Raw genomic sequence first — 21,489 nt, 5'->3', positions numbered from 1 at the left:
TTACTTGAACTAGAAGAGGTCTAGCATATTGAAATTTAGGACTTGCAGCAAACATGCAGAACATCACTGCTGCACCTTTCTTTCTTAGCGATCCAGGTGACCCTCCAATTCAATGGAAGAAATGGGAGGTCGTATTTGAGAGGTATGCTAGGGCAATGCGGATCTTCACTCAGTGCTGAAAGGAAATCTTCATTGTTATTGCATTGTTTGGGGTCGAAAGGCCAAGATGTCTTCGATCACCTACCTGACTTGTCTAAGGAGGAAGCTAATAACCTCAATGATTATGAGATATGCATAAAAAAGTTAGACAATCATTACTTACCAAAGATGAGCACAATTTTGGAGCGATATAAGTTTGCAAAAAGAATGCAAGGGAGTGAAGAAACGGTCGAAGGGTATGTTACATATTTAAGGAAGCTTGCATCTTCTTGCAAATTTGATAACCTTACTGACGAACGAATTTGTGACCAATTTATGTTTGGATGTAGTATGGAAAAGGTCAGGGAGTAGTTGTGGTTACGAGATGAGCCAACTTTAGATGAGGTTCTGGGGGTTGCCAAGAGGATAGAATACTCAGTAAAATGTTTTGCAGTATTAAAGAAAGATTCGGATAAGGTTTATAAGGTTCAAGAGAATAAAATCAAGGCTAAATTTGATCTTGCGTTTAAGGAAAAACAAAAAGGGGCAGCAATGCACAATGAAAGAGTCAATGAGAAATGGGTGAATGTCAAGTGTTTTGGATGTGGCAAAATAGGACATTTAGCAAATGACAAGAAGTGTCCTGCCTTGAGCCAAACTTGTTCAAAGTGCAAGAAGAAAGGTCACTTGACTTCTTTATGTAAAAGTAAACCTGTACGTAAAGTTAAAGAAGTTGAAGTGTTTGATGATGAGTATGAGGAGTCGGGTAATGACGACTATGAGTGTGGACAAATTGTTGTGCAAGTTGTGAATGGGGTTGAAAAGAAAAGTAGTCCCAGTGATAATATCTGAGTTGAAGGAGCTAGCACAAGATTTTTGTTTGACTCCGGTGCAAAAATAACTATTGTTTCTGGTAAATATTATTTGGAAAATCTGAAAGGGAAAGTTAATCTATTGAAACCAGATATTAAGCCGTTGGCATATGGTGGGGAACCCATCAAGTTACATGGGTATTTCATAGCTCTCATTGAATTTAGATGTAGACTGGTTTCGGGTGAAGTTTATGTTTCAAAGAAAGGGGACAGTATAATTAGTTGTATCCATCAAGGTGATCTGGGAGTTTATCTGGACCCCAATGCAGATCCTCCAATTCAATTGAGAGAACTGGTAAATTCAGTAGTTGTTGATAAGTCGGACAGTAGCTTTGTTGCTGGGCTCAAGAAAAGTTATCCCAAAGTTTTCAGGAGTGCATTGGGCTGTCTTAAGGGGTATCAACATAAAATTATCCTTAAGAGAGACACTATACCTCTCTGTTGCAAAGTAAGGAATATACCTATTGCGGTAAGAGATGACATGAGAAAAGAAATAGACAAACTCAAGGATTGGGGCATAATTGAAGACGTTGAAGGGACCGAATGGTTGGCTCCGGTCGTAGCCGCGAGGAAATCGAATGGAGATTTGAGATTATTTATCGACTTGAGACAATTAAATAAATGTGTCTTAATTGAAAAGTATCCTCTACCCAATATAAATGAGTTATTGGCATTGTTAGGTGGTGCCAAGGTCTTTAGCACCATAGTCTACACTTCAGCCTATCATCAAATAGAACTTGAGGAAACATGTAGGGACTTCACGTCTTTCATAACTCCTTTCGGTACATATAGGTTCAAACGCATGCCTTTCGGTTTGGTGTCAGCCTCTTCGGTCTTCCAGAGAGTTATGGAAAAAATTCTGCATGGCCTTTAAAGTACCTCTGTATATCAGGATGACATATTGGTTTATGGCGATGATGAGACACAACATGATGGTAGACTTAGGCAAACTTTGGAAAGATTGTGTGAGCACAACTTGACTATTAAGGATGAAAAGTGCAAATTTAAAACAAGTACTATAAATTATTTAGGTCATAACATCACCAGTGAAGGTGTGAAACCTAAGCCAGGTTTGGTTAACACCATTCAAGAGATGAGTTCTCCTTCGTGTAAAACTGAGCTCATGACATTTTTTGGTATCGTGGTGTACTATGCTAAGTTTGTGAGGAATTTTGCTGATTGTGCCGTCAGTATGAGGCATTTGTTGAAGAAGGGTGTTGATTTTCATTGGTCACAGGCTTGTGAAAATGAGTTTTTGAGCGTCAAAGAGAAACTTAAATCTGCTCCTTCTCTCAGTAGTTTCAACCCGGAATTGTTTTAGCGGTCATAGACAGTTTTCACGATGGCTGGGGTTTTCTTTCTATCAACCAGGGACTCTAAACATATTATTAAATGTTTGAAAGAATTGTTCTCGAGAGAAGGGATTCCTATGTCATTATTGACTGACAATGGAGTGCAGCTGGTTTCTGAAGAAATGAGAAATGTCCTTTCTTCTTAAGTGGTCATTCATAAGACTTGTTCTCTCTATCATCCCGAGGCCAACGGTATGATAGAGAGATTTAATCGAATGATAAAAGATACTATATTTCTCGCAAAGTCTTTTTCTAGTTACTGGAAATCTGAGGTAATGAAGAAAGTTGAAGAATATAGGCTGTCTCCTCACTGCACAACAGGGAAAACACCTTTCTTGTTATTCAGAGGAAGAGTTCCCAATACTGATGTTGAACCAGGATGGGTTAACAAGTATGAATGAGGCAGAGGAAAAGAAAGCAAATGTGAGGATGTTGAAACTAAGAAAAAAGATGAAGAGAAAGCTAAAGTGAGGAAGATTTATTTTGATGCAAATAAAGTGTGAAAACAACCAAGGTTGTGGTTGGGGATTTGGTTATGATAAAACGTCCTGCTTTAATGAGAAATTTAAATTCTAAATTCATGAAACCAATTAAGGTTATAAAGATGTTCAAAAATGCAGTTAAAACTCTAGACCATCGCATTTGGAACTTGAGCAGAGTTGTTGTAGTTAAAGGCAAGATAGATCACAACTCGAATGGAAATGTGGATGGACTTCATTCTCAATCTGGTGCAAATGGTAGAATTAGGAGTTCATCTAGAGTTAGTAAAAGACCATAATATCTTTCTGACTATGTATAAATGGTTTTAATATATGCTTATTTGTTTTAAGTTAATTTGTTTAATAAAAAAAGGAGGTGTTTGGTAATCTGCCAATGACTTCTCCCCCACTTGTTCTGCTTAGTATAGAACTCTAGTATGTCATGGTAGAATGTGTAAGGAGTGAAGTCATGACATTCCATGTGAGCTTTGGAAGTAAACTGAAACAGTTATTGCAGACCTGACTTGCTGGTTGTTGGATGAGATTCTTTATGCATTAAACTGAGATTCTTTATGCATTAAACTTAAGAAGAAACTACAAACCTGTCTTCGGTCTTATGATTGGATATACTTCAATCCTTCCAGCCACACCCCCTACATGGCATAGCTTGCTATACATGTAGTTAAGCGCTTCAGTCCTCCACATAGGGTTTGTAAGTGTTATATAAATGCAGCAGTGTAATACAATATAATACACATGATGAAGGCTGCAAAAGGCTGTGCAATACGTAGATAGCCAGGAGCTACTGTACAGGGGAGACAGCATTGGTGACTTTCAGACACATTAGGAAGAGTGACAACCACTTTCAATTTTTAAAATGTTTCAGTATCTTTATAACTATTGATCTCTCTCTCTTTCTCTCTCCCCTCCTGTAAAATGCACTGGCCCTGGGGAATTGGATCCACGTGGCTGAAATTGGCCCAAGGAGTAGGGCCACATGACCCCATCCCTCTGAAATATGTGCTGTTCCCAGCGGCCGAAATCAGACCAGGGAGGGGACGCGCATGCCACCGGAGAAGGGGTAACTAAGGACAAAATCAGCCCGTGGGGGTGGGGGCATGTGCTCCCCTTACCCTTTATTTAAAAGTGTCGCTGGGGGATTGGGTCCCCATGGCCTAACAAGTTTTGGGGAAGGGAGCCACTCAGCCCCACCCCTTTAATTAAAATAAAACAACCCGGGGGATGGGGTCGCCAGGTCCAGGCCCAATGGTCAATCCCCTACTGCATGTGGTGTGGGGTAGGTTATATGGGGGTGTTAGCTGCAGGCCCTGCAGCCAACCCCCTGCCATGCACGGAAGGGGGTTGCATTTACGTATTTTAATTAAGTATTACTTTACTGTTTAGGGTTGAAAAAACCCAAGAAATTCACTGACAAAATAAAGGTTAAAGTAACGTTATAGTTGGGTGTGATAAAAGGATCTGCAATTTTTTTAAAACCTTAGAAGTTCATTGTAAAAACCAAAGGTTAAATTAACGTTATAGTTATGCGAATATGTCAGAGATAACATTGACGTTTTGAACTGCAAAAACAACAGAAATTCACCAGTTTTAGTTAGCAGCACTAACCATAATTTGTGCCCTCACCATGCACTGCTTATGACCTCACATATGACATCACTCATGCCATGTTGTGACATCAATGATGACATCATTGAAGACATCTCTGATAATGTCATCAAAGCTTCATTTTCCCACATATTAATCCATAAATTAATAGGGCATTAGAGGCTTGACAATAAGTAGAAAATAGTTCAGGAGAACTTCGGCCATCATTACCGCCCTCATAGATACAACTCCCTTATGTGTAGAAAGCACTCATTATGTGCAACATTGATCCTGTACCATACACTTTACAGCTAACATAGTTCACATTAACAACCAACCACAAATATACAGGAACTCTCATTGAGTACACTGTTCAATCTGTATACAACTGTCACAGAAAGCCAAATTACTAAGAATAGTGAAATTCAGTTCCAAAACAAATTACCTAATGTGCATAGCTTTTATCTGTAGCAAGCCCCTGAAACTCACCAAACCTACATCAAGAAATGAAGTTGATATTAGTAGAGAACTGGGTACTGTGAACAGTGCTTCCTCTATGAAGAGAATTTACTCTAGACCACGCTATTTGCAAATAGTCAAACCTTTATGAGAAATATATCAGAGTATTTAAACGTATCTACTAAGAACAGTGTACACTCTATGCAACAGTTGTCAAAAAAGGCACTATTAGCTAAAAATAACCATGATCTAAAAATGCTAAATATCACATTACTTGTGCCCTTCATACTGTGGTAAAAACTTTACAGATAGCCCGTATTCTCAAGTAAAACAAGCACAAGTACATAGGTTAGTGCCTGGTGCACACGGTCTTCTCTGTTATGTAGAAATTGCCATGCCTACATGATTCTGTCTAATAACTCAAGTCTTGTTACAAAACTTAGTATTTACTATGCAGAATCTTATTTCTTATGAAAACATTTTCTGCCGAACCAAAAAACTTGTGTGGAAAATATTTAACACAAGCCAACTGCCACCTGCATACAGAGTTACTATTGAATACAAAATATATATTGTGTTCTATACCTCTACAAAACTATGGTGTGTTTGGAGCACATGTGTTTTGGAAACGCTTAGGGCCTGATTAGGATGCTGGTGGTCAGACCACTGACAGTCATTGTGGCAGTCGGGAGGCCGCCCAATGCGCATCTGGTAGTCCAACCGCCGTATTACGAGCGGACAGCCCATTTCGCAGTCTGAAGTCAGCAGTACCACAGCATAAGCATGCCCCAGCCATGGAAGGGGCAGCAGCACGTGCCACTGCCATGCAACACCTCCTACATGATCATGCACCTTGTGTCAAGGACCCTGGTACTCATCTGACGCCCGCACCGTCGGGATCCAGGATCCTGGCGGTGGTGTAGTATTGGGCTGATGTCCGACCGCCACCATCCAAATACGGCGGTTGGACTAAATCAATCAATCAATCACTACATACCCGTGATGAGGACCTCCGTCTTGTCCGAGTTCAGCTTCAGTCGGCTGTTCCTCATCCAGTCGGCGACGGTCTTTATTCCTTTGTGGAGGTTGGTTTTGGTGGTGTGGGGGGGGGGGGGGTCATTGGTGAGGAAGAGGATCAGCTGGGTGTCGTCTGCGAAGGAGATGATGTTGAGGTCGTGCCGTCGTGCGACGTTGGCGAGCGGTGCCATATAGACGTTGAACAACGTTGGGTTGAGGGATGAACCTTGGGGTACACCGCAGATGATCGTGGTGGCTTCGGAGCGGAAGGGGGGAAGGCGGACACTCTGTGTTCTGCTGAAGAGGAAGGAGGTGATCCAGTCCAGGGCCTTCTCTTGGATTCCGGCTTCATAGAGGCGTGTTTGTAGTGTGTGGTGTCAGACCCTGTCGAAGGCGGCTGACAGGTCCAGGAGGATGAGGGCAGTGGTTTCTCCGTTGTCTAGCAGGGTCCTAATGTCATCGGTGGCAGAAATGAGGGCAGTTTCGGTGCTGTGGTTGCTGTAGAATCCGGACTGGGACCAGGGTCCAGGATGCTGTTCTCCTTGAAAAAGCTGGTCAGTTGTTTGTTGACGGCCTTCTCGATGACCTTCACAGGGAATGGGAGTAGGGAGATGGGTCGGAAGTTCTTGAGGTCCTTGGGGTCCGCCTTGGGTTTCTTGAGTAAGGTGTTGATTTCTGCGTACTTCCAGCTCTCCGGGAAGGTCGCTGTCTCGAAGGAGATTTTGATGGCTTTCCGGAGATGGGGTGCGATGGTGCTGCTGGCTTTGTTGAAGATGTGGTGTGGGCAGGGGTGTGACGGGGATCTGGAGTGGACGGTGTTCATGATCTTGATGGTGTCGTTGATGTTGGTCCAGGAGAGCAGGCGGTTGGTGCGGGGTGGTGGTCGTGGGAGGGGGGTCTCAGTGGTTGCCGGGGTGGACTCAGCGTTGAAGCGGTCGTGGATTTCTGCGATCTTGCGATGAAAGAAGGTGGCCAGCGAGTCACACAGTTCTTGTGAGCGTGGGATGTCGTTGGTGTTGGAGCTGCTGTTGGAGAGTTCCTTCACTCAGTTCCTGAATGTCGACATTGGCCCCTTGCTTTTAGGATCGGCTGAAACAAGAAGATAGCCGAGTCCGAAATGCCGACATAAGTAAATACAGGTATGCCTTGATAAGGGTTATATAATATGTCGCAAACGAATCCCGATGGGAGAATAGTATATCGATGTATACACTTTTTCTTCCACAGAGTTGTCGCTAACCCCTTGGCTTGGCCCCCTCCCCTTTGATACTACGGTTTGGAATGATTCTCTGCTCGCACGAACCAAATATTGATATAAGGTAGGCTCGGATAGGGTGCCCGTGGGTAAAAGTAGAAAACGGAGTACAGCAGACACAAGTATTGAATTGGGTCATTATTGTTATTTACAGACTAATTACGCCTCTGGCTGCCCCCCTCCATTTGGAAATTAATTAACTCCCACAATTCAGGAACTGTCTAGAAGGTACGTGATGGTATCTTCAGGTATCGACAAAAAGCTGCATGTAAGGATGGAAGTACTATTGCTGATTAGCTTTATTTATTTAATTTGCTTCATAGATTATCCATCTTTGCCCTTAATAAGAAACCCTGATGAAAGCCCGTGAAGGATTTATACGTGGCTGGAAACGCGTCGGCATTCTTTGACATTATTCTTGAATCTGCATTCTTTGACATTATTCTTGAACTACAAGGAATTAACTAAGGCATCCTTGTAGATTTAAGGATTTAAATAATAACCTTTCATATCATAATGCTTTATAAATAGGCAACTATTGGTCATGCTGCTCGTTGTGATGAAATATATCGAGTACCATGCTTTTTTGATTTGAAAAATGAAGCAATTTTTGTACATAAGTGTGTTTATTATGTCAAATTGATTTCGCCTTAAGTGTTTGTATATATGTGTATTTAAAGTGATCTTATTGTATAACTTCTATGCGCTTCTGAGAATGGAAGAGATTTCCTATTTAGCAAAAATATCTAAAACTAAAAAACAAGAGGTTAAATAAAATTAACCTAACCACTAAAAGAATATAGTGTGGTCTTTTGGAAAATAAAGATAGGGACTCCAGGTATCTTTTTGTATATGATATATAGAGCAGGAACACTTGCAGAGAGAAATGTTCTACTTTCAATCTCCTGGACACATGCATTAATTGGACTCCACAAAAGGATGGATGCTACTATAGCAGGACAGAGACACATCTGGAATACATCCTTGAGAGTTTTAATCCACTCAACTCAAAACAATAATTAATCTGACACTTTTATGAGGCCAGTGCTCTTAGGCCCGGTAGTGAGGGTATTAATAAAGAGGACAAAATAGCTTTGCTAAACCATAGACATTTAACATCTCACTGCTCTTCTGGGCATAGAGCTAAGCATCAATCTTCTTCTTTCCTTCAGTAGCAACCCTTGCTAGGGCCCACCCTCAAACCCAACCCCAATCCCCTCTAAATACATGATTTTGCACTTGTGAGAAGATACACAGGCTGGCTACAGAGCCCTACAAAAAGTTGGCTTAGTAATTAAATAGGAAATATCAAGCATCCAATTGTCTAAACAACTGATGTTTATAGTTGCCCATAGATAGAACTGCAAGGAATCACAAAGCCTTTGGAGAGTCACCTATGTCTCTCTCTTATAGTTATAGCCCATAAAGGGATTGGTGGGTTATGTCTTTCTATACACATCCGCATCTTTAGCCAACCTCTCCGAGCAGATTGTCACCGTTTACTCTGTGTTAACCAGCTGATAACATCTCTTGGAAAGACCTGATGTCTTTCTACCTTAAGTTTGAGAGGGAATTACATTAAGTAGAGAAGGACCCGGAGCAAGAATAAAACCATCTCACCACTCTTATTACATCTGATAGCATATACCAGTTTGATGAAAAGCTGTTCCATTTGGTTTAGCTTCATGTGTCCTCCAGCCGTCTGTATTTCACTCTTGCAAGTGACTTACGGCCACATGCATCAAAGTTAGCATTTGCAATTTCTTAATTGCGAAAATTAAGGAATCGCAATTAAGAAATCGCAAATTGCTATGCATCAAAAAATCGCATTTTTATTTGCGATTTCTAAAAATTCCTTAATTGCGATTCACAATTTGCGAATCGCAATTAAGGAATCTCTTCCCATTGATTCCTATGGGCCAAGAGGCCCATAGGAATGAATGGGAAGGCATTAACAAATTGCGATTCGCATTTTGCCAATCGCAATTTGTGAATGCATTTTCAAGGGTGCAGAGGGGGGTCCAAAGAACCCCCCTGCACCCCTGAAATGTAGCTTTAAGTGCAAGTTTCACACACACATGTCCCAAGGACATGTGTATGTGTAACATGAAACTTTCAAAAATGCATTTTTGTGCATTTTTGAAAGTTTTCGCAAATTCGCATGAAGGTCAACTTCATGCTAATTTACCCCTTCCTATTTGCAAATTCGCAAATTAAAAATGTTCATGCATTGCATTTAAGAAATCTCAAATTGCGATTTCTTAAATGCAATCGCAATTTTAGAAATCGCAACATGGTTGCGATTCCTAAAATTGTGAAAAGCATGATGCATCCCAAATTTGAGAATTGCATTCGCAAACGGCCGAAATTGCGATTCGCACCGTTTGCGAATGCAATTCTCAATGATGCATGTGGGCATTAGGGCCTTATTAAGAGTTTGGCAGTCCGTGGTCTCCCGTCCACCGATTCCCATAGGAATCCAGGGCTGGCAGTGCGGCAGTGATGGTGTCACAGTCATTGGAATGTTTGGCTAATACAGGAGACTAAAAAGCATGCCACTGCTGTAACAGCACTTCCAGCATGTCTATGCACTGTGTGGCATGCACCATGTTGTGCATTCCACACAGTGCAAGCTTGACTGTACACTTTTTGGGGGGGTTATATCATGTGCCCCAGCAGGCACACCCATGGGCAGATTTGCCTGGGGGTCCTGTTGGGGGCCCCCTTACATACCTTTCTGCGAAGCATTTCATGCTTGGTGGAAAAGCAGGTCGGAATCCGCTCGGAGGTGCTAGCATCGGCAACGCTGGGATTCCTGCCTGCTTTCCCCAACGCAGGATCCTGGCAGTAGCGGCGGTCTTGTAGGGGTCCCACCGCCACCATCATAATTGGGTGGGAGGCCTGACACGAAGGGGGTGGTAGGTCCCAGGACCGCTGTACTCATAATTAGGCCCTTGATGTTGTAGCCTCCTACTATGAGAACACGCAGGAACTCATTGTGCCTCTTGGAGAAGGATTGAGGGATCATGGAAAAAATGTACAGTACCACAGGTCAGGAGCTATAAGTGTGTATTTCTGAAATATGAAGAGGAGCACTTGGGACATGTCTTCTTTGTCAATAGTGAGGATCAGTAGTGCTATTCGAGAATGGGGAGCAGTTCTTGTTTTTGGGGATATGAGAGTTCTGCAAATTTGTAGAGAGCTCCGCTGACATTTGGCTTGGAAATACAACATAGATACATTCATACGTTGACAATTTGCACTAACAACAAAGAACGATATGTATGGAATTCTGTTTTGCATTTCCTAAATAGCGAATTCCAGGAAATCAATATTTAGGAAATGCAAAATGGAATGTTAAACATAGAGATTTACTAATAGCGATAGTGATTCCAACAGAGTAGATATCACTATTAGGAAATCGCTATTTAGGAAATGCTAAACCATGCGTTCCTATGGGCTTAGGCCTATAGGTATGATTGGTTTTGCTTTTCTAAATTTGCGATTTCCTAAAAGGAAATCGCAAACGGACGAAAATTGCGATTCGCACCGTTTGCGATTTCCTAAAAGGAAATTGCGATTTCCTAAAAGGAAATCGCAAATTTGGAAACGCAAAACCAAGGGTGCCTATGGGCCTAAGAGGCAACTTTATAAAAAGCATTTTAGGATGCTTTTTTAAAATTGCACATGGATACCATTGACTTAGAGCCAGTGGTAAACTCTAAGTTAATGGTAACCATGTGCAGTTTAAAAAAAGCACCCCAAAATGGCAGTCTCCGGTAGGTAGTTATAGCTAGGACCAAGTTTCCATAGGAATTTTATTTTGACTTGGCAATAACTTTGGCTTAATTTGACCAATCTTGATGACATTTTCCATAAAAAGTGTAAAAGTAGGTTTTGGTTGTCATGAAAAGTTTGGGGGTAATCCGTGCAGTGGGGACAGAGAAATAGGGGGGGCGAAAAAAGAGTGCGTTTGTAATGTTAACTCCTGTAGAAATGCGTCGTCGAACCTACAGCCAGAACCGCTGGCAGAAGGGTAGATATTGTTACGCAGATTGCACCTTTTGTTCTTTGGTGCAAATCCATCCATAGTTTTTGAGGAATTTAGGCTGAAAATTATAGATACATCTCTGGTCGTGGATATTTTGCAATGAACAGTGAATGCACGCGCCAACAGGAATGCTCTGATTAGCTGGACGAACCTGAACAGAAAGTTGGGGCCGCCATTTTATCATCCAGGAACGGTTCCCAGGGCTGAAAAAGTTTGTGTGAAAGGCCAAATTAGGGGTCAAGGTGGAGATACTCTGACCCTATGTTTGAGAAAGGGTATGTTAGTGACACAAGTTATGTGTCCAAAATAGATTTTTTTCATTGCACAAGATATTTGCGACAACACGAGCCCCCGTGCACCTTAGCGGGTATGTCGCGACTACCGACGTTGTCATGAATATTGGTGAAAACATAGAAATATAGATATATTTGTACACACTCACCAGTCACTGTCACACACTCATGTATGCACTCACAAATTCACTCATTCACGTAAACACCCATTCACAAACCCACTCACACTCTTATATATTCAGTCTGATACCCACTCAGATACTCATGCACCCACTTACTTACCCATTCAAGTACTCATGCACTCACTTAAATACTCACTCAGAGTGATGCACCCATATACAGACCCACTCAGAGACTCATGCACCTACTTAGAGATCCACTCATAGACTCATGTGTACAGTCGCATACCCACTTTTACCCGTTCTTACACCCACTCACAGATCCACCACGGCAGTCCTGTACCCACTCAGAGAGCCGCGGCCCGTGCAGGTAAGAGTGGTGGGGCCGGGTGGGGGGGGGGAGTTTCGACGGACGATGACGAGGGAAAATTAAATAATTAAATTTTCTTTGTCATCATCCGTCTAAATCCCCCACCACCCGGCCCCACCGCCCACTGCTCTTCACGTGCCACGGCTGTTCTCAGATACTTATCCACCCCCTTACAGACTCACTCAGAGAGTCATGCACCCATGTACAGACCCATTCAGAGCCTCACACACTCTCAGACCCACTCACACACTCACACATATGTGCTCACAGATCCACTGAGACACTCATACACCACATACAGATCAACTCAGAGTCATACACCCACTCACACACCCATACAGTCACTTCCACAGTCAGTCACAGCCCCTCTCGAAGACCAATGCACTCAGTCATACACTCAGAGACTCACACATCCACTCACAGACTTACTCAGATATACACGCACCCCCTCACTCACCCAATCAAGGCTCATGCATCCACTCACAGACCCACACAGACACTCACCCTCCCAGTGACAGAGCCAATCAGACAATGCTGCATGCACCCATTCACTCACCTACTCAGAGACTTATGCTCTCACTCACAGACATTATAAGACACTCATACACCCACTCACAGATCCTCTCAGACACTCATAGATTCACTCAAGGACCCACTCACACACCCATATGGTCACTCACACAGCCACTAAAAGACCAACTCAGAGACTTATGCACCGAGTTAGTTACGCACTCAGAGACTCATGTACCCACACACATTTTGAATAAATAAACAACTATTGTGCTCATCTCTAAATCAGACGACCAGTGCCTCCATCTGGCAAACTGCCGTAAGTCTAGGTGTTGACAATTAAGGGCCGGTGCCCAGCCTTGGAAACCACCAGCACAAATAAAGCACTGACGTGAGGTTCTAAGCAGTGCATTGTGGGGGCACAAGTTATAGTTAGCTCAGCAAACTATAACTGCTGAATTTCGATGGTTGTGTATGAATAAAATGTCAGTCTAACTATAACGTCCCTGTTTTTCAGTGAATTTCTAAGGTTTTTTTAAATTCTATTTCTTAACTACAATGTCCCTGTAACCTTTGAATTTTTATATATATATATATATATATATATATATATATATATATATATATATATATATATATATATATATATATATATATATATATATATATATATATATATATATATATATATATATTGTTTAAGCAAAGCGCCCCTGCGCTAACAGAAATTCTCACCACAGTCTCCCAGGCCCTCCGGCCCTCGAACGGCTCCCGGCATCTTCGAACCTTTGCCCCCTTATGAATAAATCAAGTCCGACGTGTTTCGGGGCCAACACACGCCCCTTCTTCATGGACAAACAACCACAGGCATCGCGTTCTCAGCTGTGGTGGTTCCAAACACGGTTTTGCTTGAAACAGTCCGCCCTAGTGGGTGTGGCTCATAGAAAGGTAAAATTAGGAGACCTGGTATTTGTAGTTCCAACAGGTGAGTAGTCTTTATCCTTGAGTAGGTGCTATGCCTGGGTGTAATAAAGTCTTGCAAATCAAACCTCAAGTAGGCGGGGTGCCAAACATTGAGTCTGCAGCATTATCAGGGATCTTGTGCTGACTGGCGGAAGATTGAAGTTCTGCCCCAGTCTCCCCATGCGCTGTGTTGTCTTTGCGCATGGGAAGCGGAGCTCTTTCTACGGTTCGGGCCAACCGTCAGTAATAATGTTTAAAGAAAGCGCCCCTGCACTAACAGAAAGGCTCACCACAGTCTCCCAGGCCCTCCGGCCCTCGAACGGCTCCCGGCATCTTCGAAGCTTTGCCCCCTTATGAATAAATCAAGTCCGACGCGTTTCGGGGCCAACAAACGCCAGGGGCGCTTTGCTTAAACATTATTACTGACGGTTTGCCCAAACCGTAGAAAGAGCTCCGCTTCCCATGCGCAAAGACAACACAGCGCATGGGGAGACTGAGGCAGAACTTCAATCTTCCGCCAGTCAGCACAAGATCCCTCATAATGCTGTAGACTCGATGTTTGGCACCCCGCCTACTTAAGGTTTGATTTGCAAGACTTTATTACACCCAGGCATAGCACCTACTCAAGGATAAAGACTACTCACCTGTTGGAACTACAAATACCAGGTCTCCTGGTTTTACCTTTCTATGAGCCACACCCACTTAGGGCGGACTGTTTCAAACAAAACCGTGTTTGGAACTACAACAGCTGAGAACGGGATGCCTTTGGTAGTTTGTCCATGAAGAAAGGGCGTTTGTTGGCCCCGAAACGCGTTGGACTTGATTTATTCATAAGGGGGCAAAGCTTCGAAGATGCCGGGAGCCGTTCGAGGGCCGGAGGGCCTGGGAGACTGTGGTGAGCCTTTCTGTTAGATCAGGGGCGCTTTGCTTAAACATATATATAAATATCCAATACCAGTCCCAACACTTCTCGATCCAAGAAGGCGCTGACACTGTGAATTTTGCCAAAGTAAGATCCTTTATTCCATGTTACAGTTCAGACGCGTTGCGGCAGTATCCACCCGCCTTGCTCACTACATCTGGCTACCACCACATTTACTCTTATATACTTAGAAACATTTTTTGACAGGTTGCAACTGGTTTTGGTTGCCATGCCAACCCTGTCATGACGCTTTTAAACAACTTAGAAGAGTTTAGTGTGTGTGACAAGTATGTGAAGAGACTCTTTCTTAGATTTGCTTTGAAACCGAACAAAATGTTAATTCCACATTTGTTAGTTCTGTGCTAAGCAAATTAAGATGTGCAGAATACATGATAATAAACATTACTCAAATAAAATACAATAACTTAAAATAATTGTCAAAATTATGAGCATAAAGGGTTGAAAACCAAACAAACTGGGAACAACTCATGACATTATATTCGTCATTATGTACATTGAATTGAAAACCCAATGTTTTTAGAAGGCTTCAAGGCCACATCACAAACCCAAGTACTTTTGCGATCGGTATGACTACCAATAATGCTGTGATCACCCAAACTTCCGATATACAGGGTCTTAAAGTTATGACCTTGCCTGTTGCCTAATGCAATGGGTGATCTGTGCCAAAAAACACACGTATTGGCAGTGATGTTACTGACACACAGGTAGGTACAGCAAGGAGTGTTACTTACATAAAGTCCAAGTAGAATATGGTAACATCAAATACCCAAGTTTAGCGTTCTACTGGGCTTGTCAATCCTATGCCTTGGCTCACTGCATAACTGAAATGTTCCGGGTTGCTCAGTGTTTAAAGTGCTCTTAAATAAAATTGTTTAACGTGTCAAAAACTACAAAAATATAAAGTTTATATTTTCTGTTGGTGAGTCACAGATGTTACCGGAGAGGTTCAAGAACCGGGCCAAGCAAGTCTGGACTAGAGGTGTACATTAAGTGCCTCATCAGCATTTAACCCATTGGGAATCTTAGAATCAAGCATAATTATGTATCTTGACTCTAGGCGTCTCAACGCCAATTGCCGATTCCCACCCCTGATGTTCTTGAGTATGTTGTCAATTACAAAATACGTCACACCCTGAGCGTTTCCTGCGTGATGTGTGTTTATGTGCCTAGCCACGGGGTATGCTTGGTCATCATTTGCTATTGCCCTAAGGTGTTGCAAGATTCTTACATGTGCCTGGTGGATGGTGCTCCCCACATATCTTTTTCCACAAATACACACCAGTACATAGACTGCGTATTCAGTCTTGCACGAAAAACTCCCCCTGATTGTGTAGGGTTTTTGTCTGAAAGGTAGTGTAACAGAGCTGATGTTGATCCCATGTTTGCAAGCTATGCACTTGGTGCACATCCTGAATTCCTTTTGTGCCTGGAGCCACGTAGTTGTTTTTGTGTTGGTTGGGGCATTGCAGACTAACTGGCTCCTCGTGGATTTTGCCTTCCTAAAAGTCATTGAGGGTGATTTTCCACATAGCGGACCTAAGATCAGGTCATTTCGTACCAATGGCCAGTGCCTGTTTAAGATCTTACGTAGGTTTGCATGGTACGTATTGTAGCCTGTGATAAGTCTCGGGGTGTTTTGTGTATTTTTGTCCTTGTTGTTGTTAGTTCTACTCTGTACTGGTAACAGGAGATCTTTTCTGTTCTTTTCCCCACACTTTATTTCTGCCTCATCTAGGGTCCTCTGACTATTACCTCTGTTTCTCAGTCTTGAAAAAAGGTTTTCCTCCCCATCTCTCAGATCTTTTTTAGTCCTGCAATTACGTGCCATTCTAAGGCACTCTGCATAAGGTATCGACTCCTTGAGTTTGGTCGGGTGGAAACTTTGGGCATGTAGTAATGCATTTCCTGCCGAGGGCTTCCTATATGTCCGTGTCTGTATTTTGTTGTTAGCTATGAAGAGTTCCAAATCTAAGAATTGTATTGTTGTATTGCTGGTGGTGCAAGTGAACTTAAGGTTCAAAGAGTTCTCATTAATCTCTGATGCAAAGGTTTCTGCGCTCTCACTCGACCCTTTCCATAGGATGAAGATATCATCTATGAATTGTTTGTAGACTACTACATTGTTTGGCATTAGGTGTTTGACCCCCAATACCTGCTCCTCCCACCAGCCCATGTGCAGATTCGCATATCTGGGGGAGAAGCAAGCACCCATGGCTGAACCTTGCGTCTGTTTATAGTGTAGTCTGTCGAAGAGGAATGTGTTGTTATTAAGACACCATTCGGCCATCTCCAATAACATGCAGGTGTGTTGGTATAAGGATATGGGTCTTTAGCCTAAGTAGTGTTGTAGTGCTCTTAGCCCATCATTGTGTCTTATACTAGTATATAGTGATTGCACATCAAGGGTCATGAACAAGTAGTCTTCATTCCAATCAAAGTCATACAATTTACTCAAAAAGTCCCCACTGTCTCTTATGAAAGCTGATAAATAATACACTAGAGGTTGTAAAAAGTGGTCAATGAAAATACTAGTGTTCTCGAACAGACTTCCTATGGCTGAGATTATTGGTCTCCCCGGGGGCTGTTCTGCGTTTTTGTGAATCTTTGGTATCAAATAGAGTTGGGGGATTATGGGATAGTCATTTTTGAGAAAGTCAAATTCATGTTTATTGATAAGGCCCATTCCTTTCCAGCGATATAGTTCATTGTGGTACTTCTCTTGAATCCCCACAATGTGTGTTGAGCTAATTCGCTTGTAACATTCTTGGTCCTGTAGTTGCGAGAGTGCCTCTTTATTGTACATTGTGAGTGGCCACAGGACTATATTCCCCCTTTTGTCTGACCACCTCACCACGATGTCCGGTCTTGCTTGTATTTTTGAAATTAAGTTGTTGTATTCTATTCTCTGGTTGTGGTTGCGGGTGGTGATATCCCTTGTACTCAGGAGTGACAGTTCTTTCAAATCCTTGATTACATTGTCAGAGAAGAGATCTAACCCATCCTTTGGTAACATAGGCATAAAAACTGATTTGGGCTTAAAAGGAGTGCGTATTGTCTGATATATATCCAATTCTGATCTTGCCGCTACCTCACAGGGAGAGATTTGGCTGGTTATGTCCTCTTGATCCAGAGCTGTCATGTCTCTGAGTGTCCCCATGTCAGCTGTAGTTAAAGCCCCAGTTTGTTCCAGAGTTGTTGGTGTTTCTATGTTCTTTTTGTTAGTGTTGATGAAATATTTTTGCAATTTGAGTTTTCGCACAAACTGGAACAGGTCGATCCTAGTTTGTGCGTAGTCAAAATTAGTTTGTGTGCAATATGTGAGTCCAAGCAATAAAATGTCCATTTCTTTTGTTGTCAAATCCATGTTAGTCAAGTTGATTACTGTGTTGTCAATGTTACCCATGTTGTAGCTCTGCATTATCGGCGTTTGTTTCTTCTGTATTGTCCCTTCGTTTTTTTTTGTACTGCTTTTTCCCCAGCGTCTGTCTTTTCTGCTTCTGCTTTTTATTTTTTATTTTGATTTTGTTTCCCTTTCACCCACTCCTGGCGTGGTGGTCGTGGTCGCAAGGTCGTCATACGTTGTATGCGTAAAAAAGCAAACTCCTGCACTGGGGTCGGCACTTTGCCTTTCGTGTTGCCACTCGCGTTGCTTTCTACATCAGATTCTACTTCTGAGCTCCATTCTGTTTCACTTTGTTCTGCACTTGCGCCTGGGTTACTCGCTGTTGCTGACAACTGTTGGCATCTTATGTTGTCGAATTTCTTAGCAAAGGTATATATCCTTCCATTCAGGTAATCATTCCTATCTCTTTGAAATGTTATGGCTTTTCTCTCTTTTATTTCATCTTCGTGTTTAGTTACCTTTGTTTTAATTTCTTTCATCACTTTCGCGATTTCTTCCTGGTTTTCCCGAGACTCTAGTTCCTTGTGTATTTCCTCTATTCTCTTTATTATCTTCTCTCTGTCACTGGCCGCATATTTTATAAGGATGTTTAGCATGTTTTGTGATGACTGCGCGCTGTTATCTGCCCAGTCCTGTAACATTGCTGGGTCAGGGTTTTCATATGTAGGGGCCACCAGGATTCTGAGCCCTCTGGGCACTCGCCCCACATCCAGATACCTCTTTAAAGATTTCACTTCCCACCATTTCGAAACTTCTTTTTTGCGCAGTTTTTCTAATTCCATAGTTAATTTCTTAATGTCATCAGTTGCATGCTCAGCATTCTGGGTTGTGGGTTTATTGGTCGCCGATGTGGTTGTATCCACATCATTAAAGATATCCAGTGCTGCCTCTCCCCGTTCCTTTTCCCACTCCGCCGCAATTTCACTTTGAAAATTCACTGCCTGTGTGTATTTCACTCACCAGGACTACCTCTCCCATAAACCCTGCGTGGCCCGCTTGCTGTTGTATATAGATATATATATATATATGTATATATATATATATTACCTACTGGCGGTCGCCAGTAGGTATATATAGTTAGGATTTTTTCTCTATGGGATTTTTGAAAATTCTATGTCTAATAACTTTGGCGTTTGTGGATGGAATCGGCTGAAATTTTCAGGAAAATGGCACATTTTGTTTCTGAGCAGCCCCTGAAAATTTGGGGGGGGGGTTCGTCAAGGGGGGGCCGAGAAAAAAGGGGGGTCCCAAAACGCGTTTTTCCCATGTTAATTTCCATAGGGCGGTTGGCCTCACTTTTAGCCCGAACGGCTGAATGGATTTGCACGAAACTTGGCAAAATTGTAGGGACTGTTAGCCCGATGTGCCTTTGCTAGGTCTCAATATATGTGCTCCAGTGGATTTTGAGAAATTAACGTTCAAAAAAAGATATATATCTGTAACAGCGCTCCGGGCAGCGCTCCGGTTCGCGTAGTTGACGCGTAACGGAACTTCGCGAAGCGAAGCTGAATGGCTCTCCGGTGTCTGTCAACATTCTAAACAGTCCGGAGCGGCCGCCATCTTGTCTCTCGGTAGGATCGAGAGACAAGAGGAGGCCAAAACAAAGGGGGAAATGACCATAAGGGGGCATAGTAGATCCTCCCTGACCCCCTAGGTTTGATGTGGAGGTTTTAAAAGGGCCCCGCGGGGTAAAAAAAAATAATTTTTTTTTGCGTGGGAAGCTCCCGGTTCGCGAACCGGGAAGCGGCCCGGGGAGCCTACTATGAGGAAAAAAGAATGATAGACTTTTCAAATATTGTATGTTAATTGATTGTTTGTTTTGTTGATTTTTTTTTATTTACTATCTAACACAAAAAAGTTGCACAGTATATTTTAAGTCTCATTTTATATTATATCTTTTGGGTACTTTTTCAGCATTTTCAAATAAAAAAGAATAATGTCTCAAACAATTTTAACTTATAAAATTTAAATTTATTGTTCTGATTTTTCAAAATCTAAAAGAATTTGTAACATTAATTCATCTGGTATGTCGTCATTTTCATTCCATGATTCACATTCTTCAACACATTTAATTAATTCTTCGTCTACAGTGTCATCCAAAAAGTCTGTTTCTTCTTTTTCTTCGTTAGGATTGTTTTCAATCTTAATTTGAAATGAAATTTTTAATTCATTCTGTTGTGCTTCCATTTTCTTGCTGTAAATTGCATAAAAAATAAATATATCAGTAGAGATAGGGCACTGTTGGGTTTAAGTTCAGAGAGGTACTTGTGAGTTTATAACAGAGAAGTTATCTTTGGGCACTGTATGGTTTCAGGCGTGAAGTCGTACTATTAAAAAGTGCCTGTGAAGAAGCCTAAGTAAATTTATAATTATATCATAGAAACCTAAATCAATCCATAATTATAATAAACAAGCCTTTCTCAATGTGTAACTGTAACAGAGGGACAGTATATAACTATCTGAAAATGTTTTCCCAAATTAATTTAAAGAGCATAACATAGTTCTCCTTTCAAATTTATAAAATAACATCTTACCTTTAAAAAGAAGTTGAAGTTATTAGTGAAAATCCTATGGAAATGTACACCAGGAAGTAGTAGTCAAAATGGCTGTGTTTCCTTCTCTTCCTTTATATATATTCAGGTACATAACCAATCAAATGTCAGGTAAAAAAAAAATGAAAATGAAAGTAACATTTTCATTGGTTGTCAATTCCAACACTTCAGATGTGTTTTGTGAAGTAATTTACCTCAGGGTATTTAGAGAGGTCTACAGGCTAAATGGCTAAATGGAATTCCAAACAAATTTATGAAAATGGTAGGGATTGGTATGTAGTATGAGCTAATCTATATTTGGTGAAAGTGTTTCCAGTCGTTTTTCTGTAAATTACTTTCCCACCTTTTTTAATGGAGTGCTTCCCGGGGAGCGCCCCGGTACGCGAACCAGCAGCGTTACGGGAGTCCACCATTTTGTGTTTCAGTCGAATTAAGATACAAGATGGAGGGCAAATAATGTTCAGAATGGGTAGAAGGGGGCACGGTAGACGTATCTTGACCCCCCTAGGTTTTCGGAGGGTGGCTGAGGAGGCCCATATGTGCGGGAAAAAAACATTTTTTTTAGAAATTTCGCGCGGTTAGCTTCCGGTTCGCGTACCGGGTAGCGCTCCGGGGAGCGTACTTTGTTGAAAATTAGTGAAAAAAGTTAGAGTAAAATAATAATTGTGAGTGATCAGATGTAGGGTAGCTCTGAGAAGAGCTTTTGGGTTTATGGTACATTTAGGTACTTATAAGTAGGTACCAATACAGAGTCTTAAATTCAAAATGAGACAGCAGCAGTGCAAAAGATGCACCATGTTCCAAGATAGGCCTCACTTCATCTGCATCAAGATACTGTTAGTTTAAAATTTAGGACTGTGTAGGGGGCCTGGAGAAGCAGAGGCTTCTGTAAGTGTCAAAGTTGTTGAAAAACTGTTTGTCCTTCAATCTTTTCCCTTGTCTTTTCACAATTATATCCTCTTCCATCTTTTCTTCGGTAAATAAATCTATTAAACAGCATCTCTGGTTTAGTCCCTATAGCTGTCTTTCTTTTAACATTACTCTCTGTTTACTTCCCTTGTACTTACTCTTCTTTTTTTTAAAACTTTTTTTGGGTTAGCTCCTGGTT

Source organism: Lissotriton vulgaris, chromosome 2_1 (assembly GCF_964263255.1).
Source record: "Lissotriton vulgaris chromosome 2_1, aLisVul1.2, whole genome shotgun sequence".
Lineage (NCBI taxonomy): Eukaryota > Metazoa > Chordata > Amphibia > Caudata > Salamandridae > Lissotriton > Lissotriton vulgaris.
This window is presented reverse-complemented; position numbering follows the sequence as displayed.